Consider the following 16,580-nt stretch of genomic DNA (forward strand, 5'->3'; position numbering starts at 1 on the left):
CTGGAAAATAGAAGAACTGAAGATAAATTGGCTTAATATCATATAGATAATCAACATTGAATCAACAATCATTAAGGATAGTTACAATATACATGGAGTACTTATGTATTTGTTATATTATAATGCATCATCTGATACACCTGATATATTAAACTCTCCAAAATTCAGGCTAAAGAAAGAACATGTCATTTGAGGAGTTTAAAATAAAACCATATATATATATGGAGAGAGAGAGAGAGAGAGAGAGAGAGAGAGACTCAGAATATAAAACAGATAATAGAATGAAGGTGTTTAACTTAATGAAATAAGCGAATGAGGAGACTAGGAGGGGAGAGTGTTAATTCTCCTAATTTTGTTTTTAAGGAAGATCAAGAATTTCAGATGCTAAATGATAATGAAAGAGGTAAGTTTTCTTGAGAAGAATAAAACATTGTAGGAATAGAATGTAACAATCCAGAAGGCTTTAGCAGGGGAATTATTAGACATTGTAGTTAAATAACTACTACTAGAAAAATAACAAGGAGGTCAACACTGAAGAGTAAATAGTTCAGTAAGCCAGATATAGGTCCAAAGGGTCAAAATCTTTCTCTGATCTACACAGCACAATAATCTTTTGTAAGTTAATAGTTTGAAAGATGTTTCCATTAGCCTGGGGTTCTCTCTCTCTGGTATTAAGACATAGTGATATTTCCCGTGTCAGGAACATGGCTCTAATCCACCAGATTAATGTCAGGTATATATATATATATATATATATATATATATACATACAACCTACAAATCTAGTGAGACTGTTGTCAAACCATAATTTTAGATAGTTTCAATACCAGTGCCCACCCACTAGTCTATTCAGAGCCCTTCTCCATACTTGCTTTGATGTGATTTTATTCACCTCAAGTTAAAACATATAACAAAATAGGCAAAAGCCTTAAGACATCAAAATAAAAACACAGAAACAATTAGGATAATTAGTCCTGGATTACTACAAACACTAAATTATTACTAACCTCAAACTACCATTACATTGGCTATTGTCACATCATGCTGCTGATTTGCCAAACCGCATGTCTAATACCATGACAATAATACATAGTACTTCTAGTACCTTCAAATTAAAAACAAAAACAAAACTATAAAAGCTCCATGAAAAAATATTTTAAATTTGTTTCCACTGAAGTGATAGAAATTTCAATAAACTTATGACTTGTATATTGAAAGTACCAGAAAAAAAAAAGATACAAGTTTAATGAATATTGTTTCTTATTGTCTCCTGGAAAATGGTCATGTTTTTTTTTATTTATTTGTTTGTTTATTTATTTATTTATTTAAAAATTTTTAAGTTTTTTAATTTATTTTGAGAGAGACAGAGACAGCATAAGTGGGGGAGGGGCAGAGAGAGAGAGGGAGGGAGAGAATCCCAAGCAGGCTCTGTGCTGCCAGCACAGAACCCAATGCGGGGTTTCAAACCCATGAAAACCTCTAGATCATGACCTGAGCTGAAACCAAGAGTCAGACACTTAACTGACTGAGCCATCCAGGAGCCCCAAAACAGTCATATTTTTAAAAAGAAAATTTTAAAACTGGCTAGTCTCTTTATGGGACAGCTATAACATCCTATAACATCTACTGAATGGCTCTGCATTTTTCATTTATCTTAAAAAATATAAATAGAATGTATCTGTTCTCAGTGAGAAGCCAGTGGAGACTGAAATTGTTTTTTAAAAGAAAACATAAGCTATTCTAGGAAAATGTAGCATTTGGATGATTGGAACAGATTTTAATTTTAACAGATTTTAAGTTTCTAACATTCAAATGAGCATTCCTGTGTACAAGGTAATCTAAAATCTTCAGGTATCTTTTTATTTAATAACTCAACGAAGATTGAGCATCAATTAATGGCACTTTGCTAGAACAAGAATGCAAAAATAAATAGTGTGTACTCTTAAGAAGATCACAGATAAGTTTCTTTTCCAAGGTGGCTATTATTTACTCAATAATTTCATCTAACAGAAAATATAATGTTTCATCAAAACTTGCATACTTTGGGCAGTAGTATTTTTTAAATTATTCTACATTACCTACCAGAAGAAAATTTTAGTTCAAAGATTCCTAATAAATGTTCTATGGAATACCCACTCTTTGGCATGGCAACAGGTATGGCAAGTGGAAAAAATGATGAATTTAACAAAATCAAACATAGTAAAAAGAGCTTCTTGATTATGTGACATCCCAGTGATTCTACCATGTGAATATGCATTCTAAATTTCTCAGGAAAATGTATCATCTGGCATGAAATTTTATTTCATGAGAAAAATCCACAAAAATCAAGTCTAATAGAATATATTTTTAAGTTCTAGATAAGATACAATTTAATTGGTTCAGAATGGGTCAATAAGTAGTCATATGTAATTTACCCTATCAACCAATCCACACTTTTATCAATTTATCTTAGAATTTTACACAGAAAATTTTAAGTTCAATTTACATTTAAAAATGACCCTTTACATATAATTTCAGTTTGCAAGAGAAACAACATCAGTTTAAATAGATTTCTTCCTACTTTCCTCTTCTTTTACGAATCTTTGTGCCAGGCTCCCACCATTGAAGATAAAATGTGATGTGTAGAAAAAAAAAAAAAAAAAAAGGTCAGTGAATGGGGAAAGAGGACTGCTTTGACAAATGTTATACAGAGATGATTTCAATTTCTTCTTTTACATTCTTAGGAAGAGAATGTAAAACCCACAAGAAAGGGCTAAAATACTCTTCTCAATGAATAATCATTTTATAAGAATAAATATCATATGAATGTCATATGTGAAAATAAAGTGATTTACAGACTTCACTGCTTAAAGAATATAAGAATAGAGACCCTGAGGTCCAGGGGTTTCAGTGTCAGGTTTTCTTCCCTAGAATCTTCATTTTCCTGTGCCTAGATCTCTGCACTACAGAAAAGCATAGACCTTCTCACATTGAAACTGGATGGGTAAGACAAAGTAGAAGTGTTTGAAGCCCTAGGTGTTATTATTTCCACAGACATTTTTACTAAAAACCAACTGTAAAAGTGAATAACCTGCTCAAGATAAGTGGAAAATTTTACCCTTCAAGAAATCCAATAGATCCAAACCAAATGTTATTTTTTCCCAGAAAGTCAACTTTTATTACTAAACACTACTGCAAAATTAGTTTAGGACTTTAGTGTGAGCTAAACACTATACCTAACGTATATTCCGGAAAGATAATCCAAATGAATTTTATTCTTGACCAGGATAGTAAATTCTCAGAGTGTTTAACTGACTGAAATATTACAATGACATCATACAACTACATTCTGCTTTTATTCAGACTCTTGGCAATACCTTTATCACATCAAGTTTTGAAAATAAGATAAGAGGGGGAAAAAATGACTTCTGCTCAAACACAACCAGACAAAAAGCAGATGGAAAGGAGACATAGTACAGAGCATGACAGCACATTCTTTTGAACAGCACAATTATGGAGGCATCTGTTCTGAAAGCACAGGTTTCCACTGTATCTTTGTTTTACCTGATGGATGAAAGAACACAAGCATTTTAAACCATGAGGATGACAAAGCTATAATATGTTACTTATATGCAGGAGCTGGTAATTCAATGATGTCATGGACAGGGTTGATCAACAGTTCCTATCCTGAAGGGTGTATCTATAGCCAGAAAAGTCATCCTGCAACCAGATGACTTACTGCCCCAGCTCCAAGCAGAAGGGCAGTTCTCAACAGCATCATGATATCCTAGTCCTCAGGAAAGGGTGAGGAGGGGCCCACAGAGCACAATTTTTCTTAGGCCCTGGCATATTTCTGCCAGTGGCAGAGTGATTTTACTGGCATGAGTCAGAAAGCATGTGAGTCATCTGTATAATAAATGAGACAACTTTATTTCATTCAGCTTATGCTCACTTCATTATAGCAAGAGAAAGTAAGAAAAATTTCTGTTCTCTGTCAGATTTTCCCAAAATGATCAGTCACTGATGGCTCACATGTCCCCATCAGAACTGTATGAGACTATGGAGCCATGCACGGCTTGTACTGCCAGCAACCCAGGCAGGAATGTGGTTGCCAACCACACGGGCTCCTGCAATGATTTCCCACTTCCAAATGTTACGTTTGACAACAAATCTAAGAAGCTCAGCCTTCTCAGCAAGAAGCTTCCCAAGTTAGATCTTGTGTCACCGCTCCCTGGCTTTGGTCTCTACATGAAGGCCCAGTCAGTTTCAGGCATCTCTGTTTGCCAAAGCTGGATCCCATGATTTGGATGCTGTGCTCCAGATTGCCTTCATCTTTCCTGTTCAACTAAAAGGTCCAGTCAAATCCCAGATCTCAATGGATTAACGGGTTAACTGGCACCTCAATTCAATCAGAAGAGGACAAGGAAGACCAAATTAAACAGTGTATTTGTTGAGTATGGATGGGACTAAAGCGAAAACCACATCTTTGAGGATAGGCAGTGCAACACAAGCAGAATATCACAGGAGAATCCCTGCGATTTTGTATCTGCTATATAGGAGGAGAATGTGAATGATTGTCACAAAGCCCAGCTGGGAACCAAATCGTAACTTACAAATTGATGGTTAAGATAAAAATTTGTAATATTTGAGAGTGATAAATGAGCTTAGCAACTACCTAATCCCCTCATCCAAGTGATCAGAAATAGCCTCTACAATAGCTTCACAGGCATCCATGAAGTCTCTGAATCATCTCAGTCACTGAGAACTCACTAACTAATAAGATAGCCTATCTTTCTAACAGTCAACCTTTTGATGACTAAAAGGTTTCATGGAATGAGCAGAAATCTGTCTCTCTGAAACTTCCACCCACTAATTCTCATTCTGGCCATTTCACAGAACTGGCTGAGAGTTTATCTAAGAAATTTGTTTCATAGTTTACACCCCAGCCCACTCTTATTCTTGTCCTTTGAATTATTTTGATTTGTTTGTGACTCTGATCAGCAACCATATGGTCTGAATATTGCTGTTTTTGGCTGTGTTCCTGACTCTGCTTTGCTCAGCTGCAGGTCTCTGTCCAGGAAGTTCAGTCAGCTAGCCCACCAACTTGACCATAGTCTCTGTTTAGATAATGAACCCTGAGCAGGGCTTTAATACTTGGCTCTGATATCCATCTTCTCCTCCTAGGCTCTGTCCTGCCCTATTTCTAGTCTCTCCAGAGTCCTCCAATCCACTCTGTCAATTGTGCATTCTACTTTGTTTCTTCCTAACTGCTCTGTCTTGAAAGCTCTCCCTCATTTCCTTCTGACTCTCACTGTGGATAATGAGTTAAGGAAGACTATACTCAATTATGGCAGAGCAGCTAGTAAGCAAAGCTTTAAAAGCCAGGCAAAAATCTGATGACAGCCTGAATTTAGGCAGTGAAAAATAGCTGACAGATATGAAAGATATTAAAATCTAGAAATTATAGAATTTGGTAACTTGGTTGATGATGTTCACTGAGGAGTGCATATGTGAAAATAAAGACCATGAAATTACAAGGCAAAGGGTATTACCATTCACCAAGACAGATGATACAGAAGGAGTTTGGTGGAGACTAATGATTAATTTTTCAAAGTGATTGATTCATGGAGCCTGTGGGCTTCCAAATTGAAATGTTTATCAGGCTCTTGGAAATATGGGTCTGGAATTTAGCAGAAATCTTGATTACATTTTAAGAATAACCAAAATGTAAATACAACAAACATTGGGATAATCTTTTTTTTAAGATATTGTAGAAATTACACAAGGAATATAGTCAATGATATTGTAAAATCATTGCATGTTGACAGGTAGTAGCTGCACTTGTACTGAGCATAGCATAATGTATAAACTTGTTGAATCACTATGCTGCACACTTGAAACAAATATAACATTATGTGTCAACTACACTAAAAAAATTAATTAAAACTTTTTAAAGAGATATTGTAGGAATTATACTTAAAGTAAAAGCTCAGAAAGATGACAATAGATTCCTTTGGAATTATGACTTGAACTTTTGAATACTGAGCAGAGAAAGGACAGTTCTGAAAAAGGATCAAAAAGAATGGCTAATAAGAGTAGAGGGGATTATTTTGTTTTTTGGGGTGTTGAATTTTATAAATTCTTTATATATTTTGGATATTAACCCTTTATCAGATATATCATTTACAAATATATTCTCCTATTTCATAGGTTGCCTTTAGGTTTTGTGGCTTGTTTCCTTTGCTGTGCAGAAGCTTTTTATTTTAATGAAGTCCCAATAGTTTATTTTTGCTTTTGTTTCCATTAATGGCACTATCTACAATAGCCAAAATATGGAAAGAGCCCAAATCTCCATCAACTGACAAATGGATAAAGAAGATATGGTGGTGTGACATTACTCAGCCATAAAAAAAGAATGAAATTTTGTCATTTGCAACAACATGGATGGAACGAGAGAGTATTATGCTAAGCAAAGTCAGTCAGTTAGAGAAAGACAAATATTACATGATTTCATTCATTTGTAGAATTTAAGAAACAAAACAAATGATCATGGAGGGAAGAAAGAGAAAGGCAAACCAGAAACAGACTCTTAACTAATGGTTACCAGAGGGGAGGTGGGTGGGAAGATGGGTTAAACAGGTGATAGGGATTAGAGAGTGCCATTGTTGTGTTGAGTACCAGATGTTGTATGTAATTCATGAATCACTAAATTTTACATTTGAAACTAATATTACACTGTATGTTAACTAACTGGAATTTAAATAAAAACTTACCAAAAAAAAGAGTAGGAGGGAGAAAAAATGAAAATTTAGATCATGAAAATCAAAGAGGAGACAGTTTCAAGAAATGGTTAATAACAAATGTCTATCAGAGTGTTCGATGTTATAATAAAATAAAAATTCTATCTCTTTGGTATTATAAAGACAATTCCATTAACAGAAACTGGTTAGCTGCTCAGCAAACTTGCTTTCTCCTTCTCTTGGGCACACAGGCAGACAGTTTTCTGCATCACTTGCCATTAGGTACTGTCATCTCAATGAGCTCTGGCCAAGAGTGTGGGCAGATATGATGAATGCCATGTCCTGTCTGAACCATAAAAAACGGTACGTGTAAGCCTTACTCCCTTTCTCTGCCACTAACATTCAGAAGATCTAGTGAGGACTCTAAGATCCTAGAAAAGAATGAGATGTAAGGAGTCCATGTCCTTAAATCACTTGTGGAGCAGCATAATACCCCTTCAACCCTCTCTATTCTCCCCTCCCCCACAAGCCACCATTTGGACTCTATGAGAACAAAATGAATTTCTGTTAAACCACTGAGATTTGGGAATCATAAATTACAACCACTAGATTACCTTCAATGGTACAAAGAGCTTCAAAAGGCATTTTCAGTGTACCAATAGAGTCAGGAAAAGTAAAGCAGAGATAAACATGTGCACTGGAGATTCCATGACAAATACTGTTATTATTTTTTGTCCCCATGAAAAAGACAAAAGGAGCCACAGTGATGTTTAGCATTCAGGTAGTACATTTGGGTTTTAAATGCTCAGTGGGTCAAAATTAACTTGACTGACCATAAAAAGAGAACTCCCAAATCTTGTTTCCCTAGCAATAGTAAGAAGCTGGACTGACAAAAGGAAGTTGCTGTCAGTGCAGCTTCTGATTTCATAATCTTGGGGACTGTCAGAAAGTTAGAAGTGCTTCATAGAAGGGAGTGGAGTACAAACAATTTATTGACTTAACAACTTTTATTGAGTGCCTACTATGTGCTATTCTAACCAATGGGCATACAAGTTCATATGTAGGAGCACACTGTCATACATGTAAATCTCACAATACCAAGAGCAGTAATTCTCTAATATAGAAGGGTCACTCTTTTTCTCAGACAGACAGTAGATAACGGTGGGTGGGTGGATGGATGGATGGATTTATGCATCTGTATATGTGTATGTATGTATGTCTATTCACATATGCTTTCTTTATAGAGTTGCATGTGCACTTCCTTCTTCCCAATCCCTCAGAAATCAGCCCTGCTCAAATTTAAATAGCTTCCTTAATGACAAATTTACAAGAAAAATAATACAATAAGTATTCCACTGTTTAACGCAATTAACTAGTCTCCAAATTACAGAGTTAAGATTTTTAAAAAAGGAGCTATAGAACACAGTGCCATCAATCACTTCCACAGCTACCATCTCAACTCCTATAAATGTACTGCTTGTTTGGTGATCTGGGAAAGATAGTGCCCTTGAGCCAGGTGCTCTGAGGTTTCTTGTTTTAAAGACTTGAATGTTTGTATTCCAGCACAAAAGTGATTTTTGCTACAGATGCATCTGCATATTTTCCTAATGGGAAAAAATTCAAAACTTTTCCATTAAATCATGAAATAAATTGATTAATAAAAAATGTACTTTCCCCAATTGGGAATTTGGGCTTAATATTGTCTAATGAGGTTTGTTTTGAAATAATCACACAAAATGATGATGCCAAACCCAGCAGAAACACAGTTTGGATAATAAACAAAGATTAAAGATCAGACAAGTATATGGTATTATCGAATGACTAGTGAACAAAAGCTAAAATGAGAAGATTACATAAGAGCCTGCAATTGTAATATAAAGCTTTACCAGTTTAGGAAAGCATATCTGAAAAAAAGAACTTCATCATATATTCAAAGTCTATACTATTTTATCACCTATTCCAAAATATTCTATGTATGATTAAATATTATTGGATTTTTTCTTTCTCTTTCTCCTCTAACAATCTAGCCCATCTGAGTAAGTTGTGCATTAACATCATCACCAAAGGCCTTCTCACATCACAGTTCTCCCTAAGATAACCACTACTCTGACTCTTAGACTATACTTTAATTTTGCTTTTTATTAATCTCTAAGTAAGTGGAATCATAGTTTGTACTCTTTTCTTTCTGGCTGCTTCGCTTCAGCATTATGTTTCTAAGTTTCATTCATGTTTTGTACATTCTTATTTCTGTATAGCACTCCATTATGTGAATATACAAATATCATTTATCCATTCTATTATATTTGGATATTTGTGCTGTTATCAGTTTGGGATTATAATGAATAAAGCTCTTATCTACATTCTAATACGCATTTTGGTAATTATATGTGGGTGTTTCTGTTGAGGACTACCTGGGAGTGGGATTCTTCAGTACGTATCAGTAAATGGTTTCCCAAAGTGATCACACAATTTACATCCCCATCTGGCAAGAGTTTTGGATGCTCCACATCCTCTCCAACACGTGGTATTCTCTCTCTCTCTCTTAGTCATTCTGGTGTCTGTTTAGGCCAATGTGGTTTCAATTTAAACTTACCTGATAACTAATGTTTTCTGTACCTATTACATGTGTATCAACCATCTGGATATCTACTTTTCATGAAGCCCTTCTTCAAGACTATTACAATAGACTTTTTTTTTGCTTGTTTGTCTACTATTACTGATTTGCAGCAGTTCTTTGCCTTTTTTGTGGTTTATAGCTTCACATTCCCAATTACGTATGTGATGAATAGAAGTTCTTAATCGTAAAATAGTCTAAATTCTCATTTTCAATGATGATGAGCATGTTTAGTGCCTTGCTGAATATTATCTGTCTGCTCCTAAAGCATAAAGATGTTTTCAAATGTGTTTTTCAAAGAGTTTTATTGTTTATCTTTTTCGCTTATACCTGCAGTCTAGGATCAGTTTTCTTTTTTTTAATATAAATATTCAATTGACCCAAAACAATGTATTGAAAAGACTGTTTCCATGCTGCCTTGCACATCAACTTTATTAGAAATGAGGTGATGTGAATCCTTGTACCAATAATATACTACCTTAATTACCACATTCTATAATAGTTCCTTTTATTTGTTAGGGTAGGTCTCCAGCTTGGTTCCTTTTTTTTCCAAGATCACCTTGACTATTGTTAACCATTTACATTTCTAAATGAATTTTAGAATCAGCTTGTCAATTTATACACACACACACAGAGGATTTTTACTGGGATGCAGTAAAGTTATAAACAATTTGGAAAGAACAGACACCTGTTATAGAAAAAAGTGTGCACAATTTTCCAACCTTATCTATAGTCATTATTTTGCAATGAAAATGTGCAACTCATATTATCAAAATATAAAGTCTATTTGCCCAACCCCTGAATCTGGGCAAGGCATAGGACTTGTTTTAGATGAAAAAAAAAATAGAATGGAAATGACATTGTGTAGTGTCATGGTCAGGTTTTAAGAAGCCTTGTGTTTATTCTCTATTGGAAGCTGCCAATATGATGAACAAACTTAGCATAGAGTGCTTAATTATGGGAGACAAATGTCCCTATAACACGTTTGCCCATGTTAAAGCCAGAAATCTCCCAGTATGTGAGTGAAGTTATTCAGGACCACCTAGACTCAGATTGATCTGCCAGATAATCACAGATGCATTGTGAGACAGGTCAAGATCTGCTGAGCATGACCTAGATCAACAGACCTGTGCTGTGACCAGTAGATTCATTAGTAATAAAAAACTGATTGTTATTTTAAGTCACTAAATGTTGGGCAGTTTGTTACACTTTCTAACTTAAAAAAGATATATTTTATAATGTTGTGTCTTTCAATCCATGAACATAATGTATTGCTTACTTTATCATCTTAAATTTCTGTCAATAGTTTTGTAATGTTTACTATAGAGGTCCTTTGACTTTCCTTGGTAATTTTTACTATAATTGATAATCATATTAATTTAAAATTAATTTTCTAGTCATTTGTTTCTAGTTTAAATTATTAAATTGGTCTTTGCATAGTGAATTCTATAATTATGTTAATTCTGCTTTATTAATTTTAGTAATTTATCTGTAGAGTCTGCAATTTTTTAATTCACAGACTTATTTCTGAGTTTAGTTCCTACCTTTCCAACCATTAATCTTTTCTTTCATTTGCTTTCTTGCATTATGTAAAGTATTCAGAAAAAAAGTTGAAAAGAACTAGTGGAATAGGCATTTTTGTCACATTTCCAATCTCAGAGAGAAATCTTTTTTTTTTTAATGTTTATTTTTGAGAGACAGAGACACAGAGTGAGAGCAGGAGAGGGGCACAGAGAGGAGGACACCCAGAATTTGAAGCAGGCTCCAGGCTGTCAGCACAGAGCCCGACATGGGGCTCAAACCCACAAACTGTGAGATCATGACCTGAGCCAAAGTTGGACGCTTAACCGACTGAGCCACCCAGTGGCTCTCAGAAAGAGAGAAATCTTTCAATATTTCACTATTAAATATGATGTCTCTTTTAACTCATTATTTAAGAAAATTCTCCATTCTACCTTGCTAAGTTTTTATTTTTTTATGAATGCTGTCTTTATTTATCAAGTGCAGTAACTAAATCTATCAATATAATCATACAATTTTTCTTCCTTTTCATGTTAATGTGATGAATTAGGCTGACTACTTTGCAAATGGTTAAGTCACTCTGGCAGGCCTGAAATACATTCCTCTTTGATGGGATGTATTTTCGTTTTAAACTTCGTTAAATTCTCTTTGTTAAATTTTCTTCCAATAGTTTCTAGGTTTTTATACTTTTGCTAGTTGTTTTTTTTTCTCTCTTTTCTTTTCTAACACATATATATAAGGTTGCAAATCTCATTCTAATGACTACTTTGCCTGCATCTCACAAGTTTGAAAATGTTGTATCTTCATTATCATCCAGTTTTAATGTTTCCTTATTGCACTGTTATTTCTTTTTTAACCCATGGACTATTTAGACATTATTTCATAAATGTTCAACTATTTATGAACTTAACTTTATTTAGTACTGATATATAACTACGTTCCACTGTGATAGCAGAATATATTCCATCAAATCCTTTGATATTTTTGGAGGTTTTATTTATGTTCTAGTGCATGGCCAATTTTTTGCAAATATTTAGTATTATTTTATATTACACTATATTTTATATTTGTTAATTAGGTAAATTTTGTTGACTGTTTTGTACATATTCTCTACCATTATAGAATTTTTGTCCGTTTTTTCTATTAGCCATTTGGACAGTAATGTTAAAGTTTTCTCTGACATTGAACTTATCTTCTTATTCTTTTAATTCTTTCAGTCTTTGCAGGATATATTTCGAAGTTACAATATCGTGTGCACAGAAACAGAATTGTGATATCTTCCAAGTACATATGCCTCTTTATTATTATAAAAATATCCCTCTTTATATGTACTAATTCATCTTACTTTTTAAAAAAACATTTTATTTATTTTTGAGAGACAGTGAGTGAGCGGAGTAAGGGAAGAGAGACAGGGAGACCCAAAATCCAAAGCAGACTCCAGGCTCCAGCTGTCAGCACAGAGCCCAGCATGGTGCACAAACCCATGAACTATGAGATCATGGCTTGAGCGGAAATCAGATGCTCAAGGAACTGAGCCACCCAGGTGTCCTATCTTACTTCAATTACATTGTTTCTAATATTAGAATGGCCACCCCAGATGTATTTGTAAGTATTTGCATAGCATTCCTTTTCTTTTACTTTCAGTGTTTATATTAAAAACATGTTTATAGGGGCGCCTGGGTGGTTCAGTCGGTTAAGCGTCCGACTTCAGCTCAGGTCACGATATCGTGGTCCGCGAGTTCGAGCCCCGCGTCAGGCTCTGGGCTGCTGGCTCAGAGCCTGGAGCCTGATTCCAATTCTGGGTCTCCCTCTCTCTCTGCCCCTCCCCCGTTCATGCTCTGTCTCTCTCTGTCCCAAAAATAAATAAACGTCAAAAAAAAATTTAAAAAAAAATAAAAAATAAAAACATGTTTATATAAAGTCTAGCAAACATAATCTTTTTAGTTGAAGTATTTAGTGAATTTACCACTGTCCTGTGTTACTTGATGTCCAGTAATTTGAAAGCCAATCTTCCTTTCTTCTTTCCTTCCTTTCTTCTTTCAATTATATTTTCTTCATCACTATCTAATACTAATGCCTAACTCTGGATGGCATTTATACTTGCACTTATTTCTCATGGCCAGCAATGTTACCAAAATACTTTCTCCCTCCCTTCCTTCTTTCCTTCCTTCCTTTTCATTTCTTTTTGTTTCAGATAGGAAAGTAAATTTGTTTCCAGTTACTCCAGTTTGTCAAGAGTGCACATTTGTTGATTATCTCTTACAGAGATTTATAATAAAAAGGAAAAAAGTATACATTTACTCATGTAATTACCACTTCAGTTGGAGTGTCAGTCTTCCAATTTTCTTTCTTTCCAATATCACACTGTCTTGATTACTGTAGCTTCAGAAATGCATTTTGAAGTTGAGTAGTGTGAATCCTCCAACTCTGTCCTGCTCCTTCAATATTGTGTTGGCTATTCTGAGTCTCTTACCCCTCTTATATGAACTTTAGAATCAGTTTTTCAACACCCACAAAACAACTCGCTAGAATTTCTAGTGGGACTGTGTTGAATGTATACAATAATTTAGGAAGAAATGATATCTTGACAATATTGAGTCTTCCATTCCGTGAATATGGAATATCTCTCCCTTTCCTTAGTCCTTTGATTTTTTTTAATCAAAGTTTTGTAGTTCTCTTCATGAAGATCTTGCACATATTTTTAAAAGATTTATACCTAAGTATTTCATTTTGGGGTGTACTAATGTAAATGGCATTTTTTAAATTTTAAATTCTAGTTGTTCATTGCTGATATATAGGATAGTGACTCATTTTTGTGTATTAATCTTGTATCCTGAAATATTTCCATAATCACTTATTAATTCCAAGATTTCTTTTTGTCAATTTTTGGATTTTCAACATTTATCATCTGTGAACAATTTTATTTATTTCCTTCTCAATGTACATACTTTTACTTTCCTTTTCTTGTTTTATTTCTAGGACTTTCAATATTATGTTGAAAAGGAATGTTGAGAGGGGACATCCCTGCTGTGTTCCTGATCTTGGTGGGAAACCTTCAAGTTTCTCACCATTAAGTACAATACTAGCTGTAGGTGTGTAAATATTTTTTTTTACCAAGTTAAGGAAGTTCCCTTCCATTCCTGCATTACTAAGAGTGTTTACCTTAAACAGCGGTGTTGAATTTTTTAAGTGATTTTTCTGCCTCTATTGATATGATCATATGATTTTTCTTTTTTAGCCTGTTGATATAATGGATTACATTGATTGATTTTTGACTGTTAACCAGCTTTTCATACTTAAGAAAAACCCTACTTGGCTCTGGCTTATAATACTTTTATATACATTGTTAAATTCAATTTACTACTATTCTGTTGAGAATTTTTGTGTCTATGTTTATAAGAAATATTGGTCTGCAGTTTTCTTGTAATTTATTTGTCTGCTTTTAGAGTTAAGGTAATGTTGGCCTCATAAAATTGGTTAGGAAGTATTCACTGCTTCTATTTTCTACAAGAGATTGTAGAAAATGGGTATAATTACTTCCTTAACTGGTAGAATTCACCAGTGAATCTATCTGGGCCTAGTGCTTTCTGTTTTGAAAGGTTATTAATTACTTATTCAATTTCTTTAATGGATATATGCTTGTTCAGATTGTCTATTTGAACTTTTATGAATTCTGGAAGATTATGTCTTCAAGAAATTGATCCATTTCTTTAGGTTATGAAATTTATGGTCATAAAGTTGTTCATAGTATTCCTTTATTATCTTTTTAATGTCTATAGCATCTGTAGTGATGTTCTTTTTCATTTCTGGTAGTAATTTTGTGTGCCTTCTCTCTTTTCTTCTTAGTAGCCCTGCTAGAGGCTTATCAATTTTATCAATCTTTTCAAAGAACCAGTTTTTTGTTTCCTCCATTATTTTCTTGTTTCTAATGTCAGTGATTTCTGCTCTAATTTTTATAATCTCTTTTCTTCTTCTCACTTTGGATTTATGTGCTCTTATTTTTCTAGTTTCCTAAGGTGGAAGCTTAGATTGTTGATTTTAGATCTTTCCTCTTTTCTTATATGTTTGTTCAATGTTATAATTTTTTTCTCTAGGCACTGCTTTTGCTGCATCCCACAAATTTTGATAATTTACGTTTTAATTTTCATTTAGTTCAAAAATTTTTAAACTTTTGAGATTTTTTTATTTGACCTCTGTTTTATTTAAGCATATATTGTTTACCCTCCATGTCTTTGGGAATTTTTCAGCTTTTTTTCTGTTATTGATTTCTAGTTGAATTCCACAGTAGTCTTAGAGCAAACATTGTATGATTTCTCTTCTTTTAAATTTGTTAAGGTGTATTTTGTGGCCCAGATGTGGTCTATCTTGGCAAATGTTTCATGTGAGCTTGAGAAGAATGTATATTCTGCTGTTGTTGGATGAAGTAGCCCATAGATATCAATCATATCCAGTTGATTGATGGTGTTACTGAGTTGAACTGTGTCCTTATTGATTTACTGTGGGCTGTATCTGTCCATTTCTGATACAAGGGCATTGAATTTGCCAAATATAATACTGAACTAATGTACTTTTCCCAGTAGTTCTATCAACTTTTGTGTCACATATTTTGATACTCTGTTGTTAGATGCACACATGTTAAAGATTATTATGTATACTTGGAGAATTTATCCCTTTATCATTATGTAATGCTCTCTTTATCTCTGATAACTTTCCTTAGTCTGAAGTCATCTCTGTCTAAAATTAGTATAGCTACTTCTGCTTTCTTTTGGTCAAGTTAGCATGGTATATCTTACTTTATCCATTCACTTTTAGTATATATGTTCCTTTATATTTAAAATGGGTTTCTTGTAGACAAGATACAGTTGTGTACATCTTGGAATTATAATTTTCATATATAGCTATCAGTTTGGTCTATTTTAAATCTTCTATGTCTCTGCTTAATATTCTTTTTTCTAGTTTTTTAAACATGAAACACAATTATAATAACTGTTGTATATCCTTGTCTACTAATTCTATCATATGTATCATTTCTAGGTTAGTTTCAAGTGAGTAATTTTTCTTCTAATATTTTTAAAAATTTTTCTTCTAATTATGAGTTGTATTTTCCTGCTCCATTGCCTGACTAGAACTTTTAATTGGATGCTAAATATTATGAATGTTAACTTGTTGGTTTCTGTATATTTTCGTAGGCCTACAAATATTCTTGAGGTTTGTTCTGGGATGAGTAAAAGTTATTTAGAAACTGCATGAGGTTTTTGGGTCTTGCTTTTAAGCTTTGTTAGGCAAACCATACCAGCATTTAGTCAAGGACTAGTTTTTCCCACTACTGAAGCAAAATATGTTATACTCTACCAAATGCTCAGTGAATTTTGAGGTTTTCCATTCTTATTATTTGGAGCAAGCACACTATTTCTGGCTTTATGTCAGCAGTAAGCACTGTTTCCTCTTTTCTCAAACTTGAATAGTTTCCTCAGCACATGCACCATTTGGGACTAAGCTGAATTTTTGAGGGCACTCTCTGAAGATATACAAAGTTCTCTCTGTGTGCATCTTTTGCCCCTCCATTGTTCTGCCAGGAAATTTCCAAACTCTTGGCTCTGTCTTTTCAACTTGGGCTATACCTAATTTCTTCCTCTTCATGAAATGAACTTAAAAAGTTTCTCCTAAATAAATAAATAAATAATATTTTTTAAAAAAGTTTCTCCAGCCAGTAGTTCAGGCAATTT

This window comes from Panthera pardus, unplaced genomic scaffold (assembly GCF_024362965.1).
Source record: "Panthera pardus isolate Hobbes unplaced genomic scaffold, ASM2436296v1 HiC_scaffold_15, whole genome shotgun sequence".
Classification (NCBI taxonomy): domain Eukaryota; kingdom Metazoa; phylum Chordata; class Mammalia; order Carnivora; family Felidae; genus Panthera; species Panthera pardus.